At 39.4% G+C, this 7,111-nt stretch overlaps 1 non-coding gene across 1 annotated transcript; it reads left to right on the top strand.

Moving 5' to 3' along the window:
• Positions 1-6,574: 6,574 nt before the first annotated feature.
• Positions 6,575-6,646, top strand: TRNAR-UCU (transfer RNA arginine (anticodon UCU)). Its single transcript has one exon. It is a non-coding gene; the product is annotated as a tRNA-Arg (tRNA).
• Positions 6,647-7,111: the final 465 nt, after the last annotated feature.

The following is a 7,111-nucleotide window of genomic DNA, read 5'->3' as shown; positions in this document are numbered from 1 at the left end:
CTTATGTAATAGAGCCGATCCACTAAGGGATTAAGCAGCGGTGTAGTATCAGATCCCAAAGATAGTAAGTTCTTTTTTCTTTCTTATGGAAAAAAGTCTTTTTCAAGGATTCTATAGAGATTTCATATATGAAACCGGGATAGTTACCTCTCAGAAAATTTGAACGAAGGCTCTATATCTATCTATGCTTCATTCTTCTGAAGGTGGGAAAAAAGATCAAACTGATTATTGATAAAAATTAGGGTTTGAAACTTAGGTAATTAATTTCTTCTGCTTAACCCAAGAACAAATTGGATCGATTTTTGATAAATCGAATTCAGTTAAGATAGGGGAAATTCAGATAGCAATTTCTGAGCCGTATGAGGTAGGAAACTCTCAAGTACGGTTCTAAGGGAAGGAACTTCCTATTCCGACCGAGGAGAACAGGCCATTCTACAGGGTGATTCGGAAATTGCGGAAGCTTGGTTTGATCAAGCTGCTGAATATTGGAAACAAGCTATAGCGCTTACTCCGGGAAATTATATTGAAGCACAGAACTGGTTGAAGATTACGAAGCGCTTTGAATTTGAATAAGACCATGCTCCTTCTTTTTCATAAAATGGGTGGTTTGGTTGTTGATCCATTAATCAAATAAATTAGGTCGTAAGATCGAATCAAGAATTTCATTATATCCATTTCTTATACCTTCTATTTTATATGATATTTCATAAGAATAAACCATAGGGATAGGGTCTAGAATAGAAGTAATAAAGTGAATAAAAAGAGGGGGCAATCTAAATATTGCTAATATATTAGGACCATCTTATTAATAATTCTAATGAGTTATCTTGGAATTTAGAATCAAATAAAAAACCCTATATTATGCTCAAGGAAAGTAGATATAGATAGGAGCTTATGCCCTCAAAAAAAATACACTAGTTTCTTAAATTAAAAATAAAAAAGATTTTTTTCTTACGTCGAGAAATATTTGTTTTTCAAGATAAACAATGTCCGTTAGGCACCTAATCTTTATGTCATAATAGACCCGAACACTTGCCTCGGATTGACTTCAATATATAATTGCTCCAGTGAATAACTAAAAAAAAAATAGAAGGATGGTAGATAGTAAAGAAAAGAACTAATCACAATATCTATCTTTCAAAATCTATCTTTCAAAATCTATCTTTCAAAATATATATCTTTCAAAGATTCACTAAAAAGACAGTTGGCGGGTCTCTTTGTATGTCTTGTCCGGAAAGAGGAGGACTTAATGATTATTCGTTCGCCGGAACCAGAAGTAAAAATTGTTGTGGATAGGGATCCTGTAAAAACATCTTTTGAGGAATGGGCCAGACCCGGCCATTTCTCAAGAACACTAGCTAAGGGCCCTGATACTACCACTTGGATCTGGAACCTACATGCTGATGCTCACGATTTCGATAGTCATACTGGTGATTTGGAGGAGATTTCTCGAAAAGTCTTTAGTGCTCATTTCGGGCAACTTTCCATTATCTTTCTTTGGTTGAGTGGCATGTACTTTCATGGCGCCCGTTTTTCCAATTATGAAGCATGGCTAAGTGATCCTACTCACATTGGACCCAGTGCTCAGGTAGTTTGGCCTATAGTAGGGCAAGAAATATTGAATGGTGATGTAGGCGGGGGTTTCCGAGGAATCCAAATAACCTCTGGTTTTTTTCAGCTTTGGCGAGCATCTGGAATAACTAGTGAATTACAACTCTATTGTACTGCAATTGGTGCATTGATTTTTGCAGCGTTAATGCTTTTTGCTGGTTGGTTCCATTATCACAAAGCCGCTCCCAAATTGGCCTGGTTCCAAGATGTAGAATCCATGTTGAATCACCACTTAGCGGGATTATTAGGACTTGGGTCTCTTTCTTGGGCGGGGCACCAAATTCATGTATCTTTACCAATTAACCAATTTCTTGACGCTGGGGTGGATCCTAAAGAGATACCACTTCCTCATGAATTTATCTTGAATCGGGACCTTTTGGCTCAACTTTATCCTAGTTTTGCCGAAGGAGCAACCCCTTTTTTCACTTTAAATTGGTCCAAATACGCAGAATTTCTGACTTTTCGCGGAGGACTAGATCCAGTAACCGGTGGTCTCTGGCTGACCGATATTGCGCACCATCATTTAGCTATTGCTATTCTTTTCCTAATCGCAGGTCATATGTATAGGACCAATTGGGGTATTGGCCATGGACTTAAAGATATTTTGGAGGCTCACAAGGGCCCATTTACAGGACAAGGCCATAAGGGTCTTTATGAAATCTTAACAACGTCATGGCATGCTCAATTATCTCTTAACCTAGCTATGCTAGGCTCTACAACCATTGTTGTAGCTCATCATATGTATTCTATGCCTCCCTATCCATACCTAGCTACTGACTATGGTACACAACTTTCCTTGTTCACACACCACATGTGGATTGGCGGATTTCTAATAGTCGGTGCTGCTGCACATGCAGCAATTTTTATGGTAAGAGACTATGATCCAACTACTCGATACAACGATCTATTAGATCGCGTCCTTAGACACCGCGATGCAATCATATCCCACCTTAACTGGGTATGTATATTTCTAGGTTTTCACAGTTTTGGCTTGTACATTCATAATGATACCATGAGTGCTTTAGGCCGTCCACAAGATATGTTTTCGGATACTGCCATACAATTACAACCTATCTTTGCTCAATGGGTACAAAATATCCATGCTACTGCGCCTGGCGTAACAGCTCCTGGTGCAACAACAAGTACTAGCTTAACGTGGGGAGGCGGCGAGTTAGTAGCAGTAGGTGGCAAAGTGGCTTTGTTACCTATTCCATTAGGAACCGCAGATTTTTTAGTCCATCACATTCATGCATTTACCATACATGTGACTGTATTAATACTTTTGAAAGGTGTTTTATTTGCTCGGAGTTCCCGTTTGATACCCGATAAAGCAAATCTAGGTTTTCGCTTTCCTTGCGATGGGCCTGGCCGAGGGGGAACATGTCAAGTATCCGCCTGGGATCATGTTTTCTTAGGTTTATTCTGGATGTACAATGCAATTTCGGTAGTCATTTTCCATTTCAGTTGGAAAATGCAGTCGGATGTTTGGGGTACTATAAGTGATCAAGGGGTGGTAACTCATATTACAGGGGGAAACTTTGCACAGAGTTCCATTACGATTAATGGGTGGCTTCGAGATTTCTTGTGGGCACAGGCATCGCAAGTCATTCAGTCTTATGGTTCTTCATTATCTGCATATGGTCTTTTTTTCTTAGGTGCTCATTTTGTCTGGGCCTTCAGTTTAATGTTTTTATTCAGCGGCCGTGGTTATTGGCAAGAACTCATTGAATCTATCGTTTGGGCTCATAACAAATTAAAAGTTGCTCCTGCTACTCAGCCTAGAGCCTTGAGCATTATACAAGGACGCGCTGTAGGAGTAACCCATTACCTTCTGGGTGGAATTGCCACGACATGGGCATTCTTCTTAGCGAGAATTATTGCAGTAGGATAGTGGCTAGGAGGATTTGAAAGGCATTATGGAATTAAGATTTCCCAGGTTTAGCCAAGGCTTAGCTCAGGACCCCACTACTCGTCGTATTTGGTTTGGTATTGCTACCGCACATGATTTCGAAAGTCATGATGATATTACTGAAGAACGTCTTTATCAGAACATTTTTGCTTCTCACTTTGGGCAATTAGCAATAATCTTTCTATGGACGTCCGGAAATCTGTTTCATGTAGCTTGGCAAGGAAATTTTGAATCATGGATACAGGATCCTTTACACGTAAGACCTATTGCTCATGCGATTTGGGATCCTCATTTTGGTCAACCCGCTGTGGAAGCCTTTACTCGAGGAGGTGCTGCTGGTCCAGTGAATATTGCTTATTCTGGAGTTTATCAGTGGTGGTATACAATAGGATTACGCACCAATGAGGATCTTTATACTGGAGCTCTTTTTCTATTATTTCTTTCTACGCTGTCCTTAATAGCGGGTTGGTTACATCTACAACCCAAATGGAAACCAAGCCTTTCGTGGTTCAAAAACGCGGAATCTCGTCTCAATCATCATTTGTCAGGACTTTTCGGGGTAAGTTCTTTGGCTTGGACAGGACATTTAGTTCATGTTGCTATTCCCGCATCCAGGGGGGAGTACGTTCGATGGAATAATTTCTTAGATGTATTACCCTATCCCCAGGGGTTGGGACCCCTTTTGACGGGTCAATGGAATCTTTATGCCCAAAACCCTGATTCGAGTAATCATTTATTTGGTACCGCTCAAGGAGCGGGAACTGCCATTCTAACTCTTCTTGGGGATTCCATCCACAAACACAAAGTTTGTGGCTGACCGATATGGCTCACCATCATTTAGCTATTGCATTTATTTTTCTCATTGCCGGTCACATGTATCGAACTAACTTCGGAATTGGGCACAGTATTAAAGATCTTTTAGAAGCGCATACTCCTCCGGGGGGTCGATTAGGGCGTGGGCATAAGGGCCTTTATGACACAATCAACAATTCGATTCATTTTCAGTTAGGTCTTGCTCTAGCTTCTTTAGGGGTTATTACTTCCTTAGTAGCTCAACATATGTACTCTTTACCTCCTTATGCATTCATAGCACAAGACTTTACTACTCAAGCTGCTTTATATACTCATCACCAATATATTGCAGGGTTCATCATGACAGGGGCTTTTGCTCATGGAGCTATTTTTTTCATTAGGGATTACAATCCGGAACAGAATGAGGATAATGTATTGGCAAGAATGTTAGACCATAAAGAAGCTATCATATCTCATTTAAGTTGGGCTAGCCTCTTTCTAGGATTCCATACCTTGGGCCTTTATGTTCATAACGACGTCATGCTTGCTTTTGGTACTCCAGAAAAGCAAATCTTGATCGAACCTATATTTGCCCAATGGATACAATCTGCTCATGGCAAGACGACATATGGGTTCGATATACTCTTATCTTCAACGAATGGCCCCGCTTTCAATGCGGGTCGAAGCCTATGGTTGCCCGGATGGTTGAATGCTGTTAATGAGAATAGTAATTCGCTTTTCTTAACAATAGGACCTGGGGATTTCTTGGTTCATCATGCTATTGCTCTAGGTTTGCATACAACTACATTGATTTTAGTAAAGGGCGCTTTAGATGCACGCGGTTCCAAATTAATGCCAGATAAAAAGGATTTTGGATATAGTTTTCCTTGTGACGGCCCAGGGCGCGGCGGTACTTGTGATATTTCTGCTTGGGACGCATTTTATTTGGCAGTTTTCTGGATGTTAAATACCATTGGGTGGGTTACTTTTTATTGGCATTGGAAACATATCACATTATGGCAGGGCAACGTTTCACAATTTAATGAATCCTCCACTTATTTGATGGGATGGTTAAGAGATTACCTATGGTTAAACTCTTCACAACTTATCAATGGATATAATCCTTTTGGGATGAATAGTTTATCGGTATGGGCGTGGATGTTCTTATTTGGACATCTTGTTTGGGCTACTGGATTTATGTTCTTAATTTCCTGGCGGGGGTATTGGCAGGAATTAATTGAGACTTTAGCATGGGCTCATGAACGCACACCTTTAGCTAATTTAATTCGCTGGAGAGATAAGCCCGTGGCTCTTTCCATTGTGCAAGCAAGATTGGTTGGATTAGCTCACTTTTCCGTGGGTTATATATTCACTTATGCAGCTTTCTTGATTGCCTCAACATCAGGCAAGTTTGGTTAATTTAGTTTGTTTTTTTGTACTGTATCAGCACCTAGTTCATTACTCTTGATAGAGAGGGAGGATCTGCCTTTTTAGATTTCTTTTTCTATTTATTTTTCCATCTAGGATTAGAACCGTATACTTGGTAATAATAGCAACGACACATTATGGCAAAAAAAAGTTTGATTCAGAGGGAGAAGAAGCGGCAGAAATTAGAACAGAAATATCATTTGATTCGTCAATCTTTAAAAAAAAAGATAAGAAGCAAAGTTTCTCCCTTGAGTTTGAGTGAAAAAACGAAAATGCGAGAAAAATTGCAATCCCTACCGCGTAATAGTGCACCTACACGCCTTCATCGACGTTGTTTTTTGACCGGAAGACCTAGAGCTAACTATCGACATTTTGGGCTATCCGGACACGTACTTCGAGAAATGGTTTATGAATGTTTGTTACCGGGTGCAACAAGATCCAGTTGGTAAGGATAAAATACCCTTTCGTATTTGTATGGATTTCTGGAATTGATAATCATAGAGGAGCCCTCTTTACCATTCTGTATAAATGGACTATTCTATTTGTATAGATATTGGTAGAGGGGCGTATCCAACCCTCTTTTATCCACTAGTTACCCCTCTTTAGTTTAAGAGTATAGAGCAGTTTGGTAGCTCATAAGGCTCATAACCTTGGGGTTGCGGGTTCGATTCCCACTACCGCCTCCATACTCCTTCTTTATGATATATGCATGATATAATATATACATCATGCATTTGTATCTGGATTTTTTGATTTCCTAAAAGAGTTTTGGTCTAACAGTTTTTTCTCGGAAGAAGCAAAAAAATAAAAGAAAGAATAAAATATGAAAGAAAAGCGTCCATTGTCTAATGGATAGGACAGAGGTCTTCTAAACCTTTGGTATAGGTTCAAATCCTATTGGACGCAATCTTATTTCTATCTATTCTTTAAATAACTATACTAAACTAAAAACAAAGAAAACTTTTTTGCATGATTCAAATGAAAAAGCTTTCTCAACGATTCCTATTCTACTAACAAGAGTAGACATGCAAAATTTATTTGTTACTGAAGAGAAAACCGTTCCAGCTGTTCCTGAATAGCTTCCTTCAAAAGGATTTCCGCTTGCTCGGTGAATGTCTTGCTAGAAGATATAATTTCTTGGAATTGAGGTTTAGTATCTTTTAGATGTTTACGTAACTCATCCAGAAATTTATTTACCTGTTCAATTTCTAACGAATCAAGATATCCTCTTGTTCCGGTATAAATAGTAGCTATCTGCTCTTCCACTGGGAGAGGATTTGCCTGGGATTGTTTAAGCAATTCCCTTAATCGTCGACCCCTTGCCAATTGATTCTGACTTGTTTTATCGAGAGCAGAGGCGAATTGTGCAAA

Source organism: Triticum urartu, unplaced genomic scaffold (genome assembly GCF_056163025.1).
Source record: "Triticum urartu cultivar PI428250 unplaced genomic scaffold, HENAU_Tu73 scaffold2, whole genome shotgun sequence".
NCBI classification, from domain to species: Eukaryota; Viridiplantae; Streptophyta; class Magnoliopsida; order Poales; family Poaceae; genus Triticum; species Triticum urartu.
This window is presented reverse-complemented; position numbering and strand designations above follow the sequence as displayed.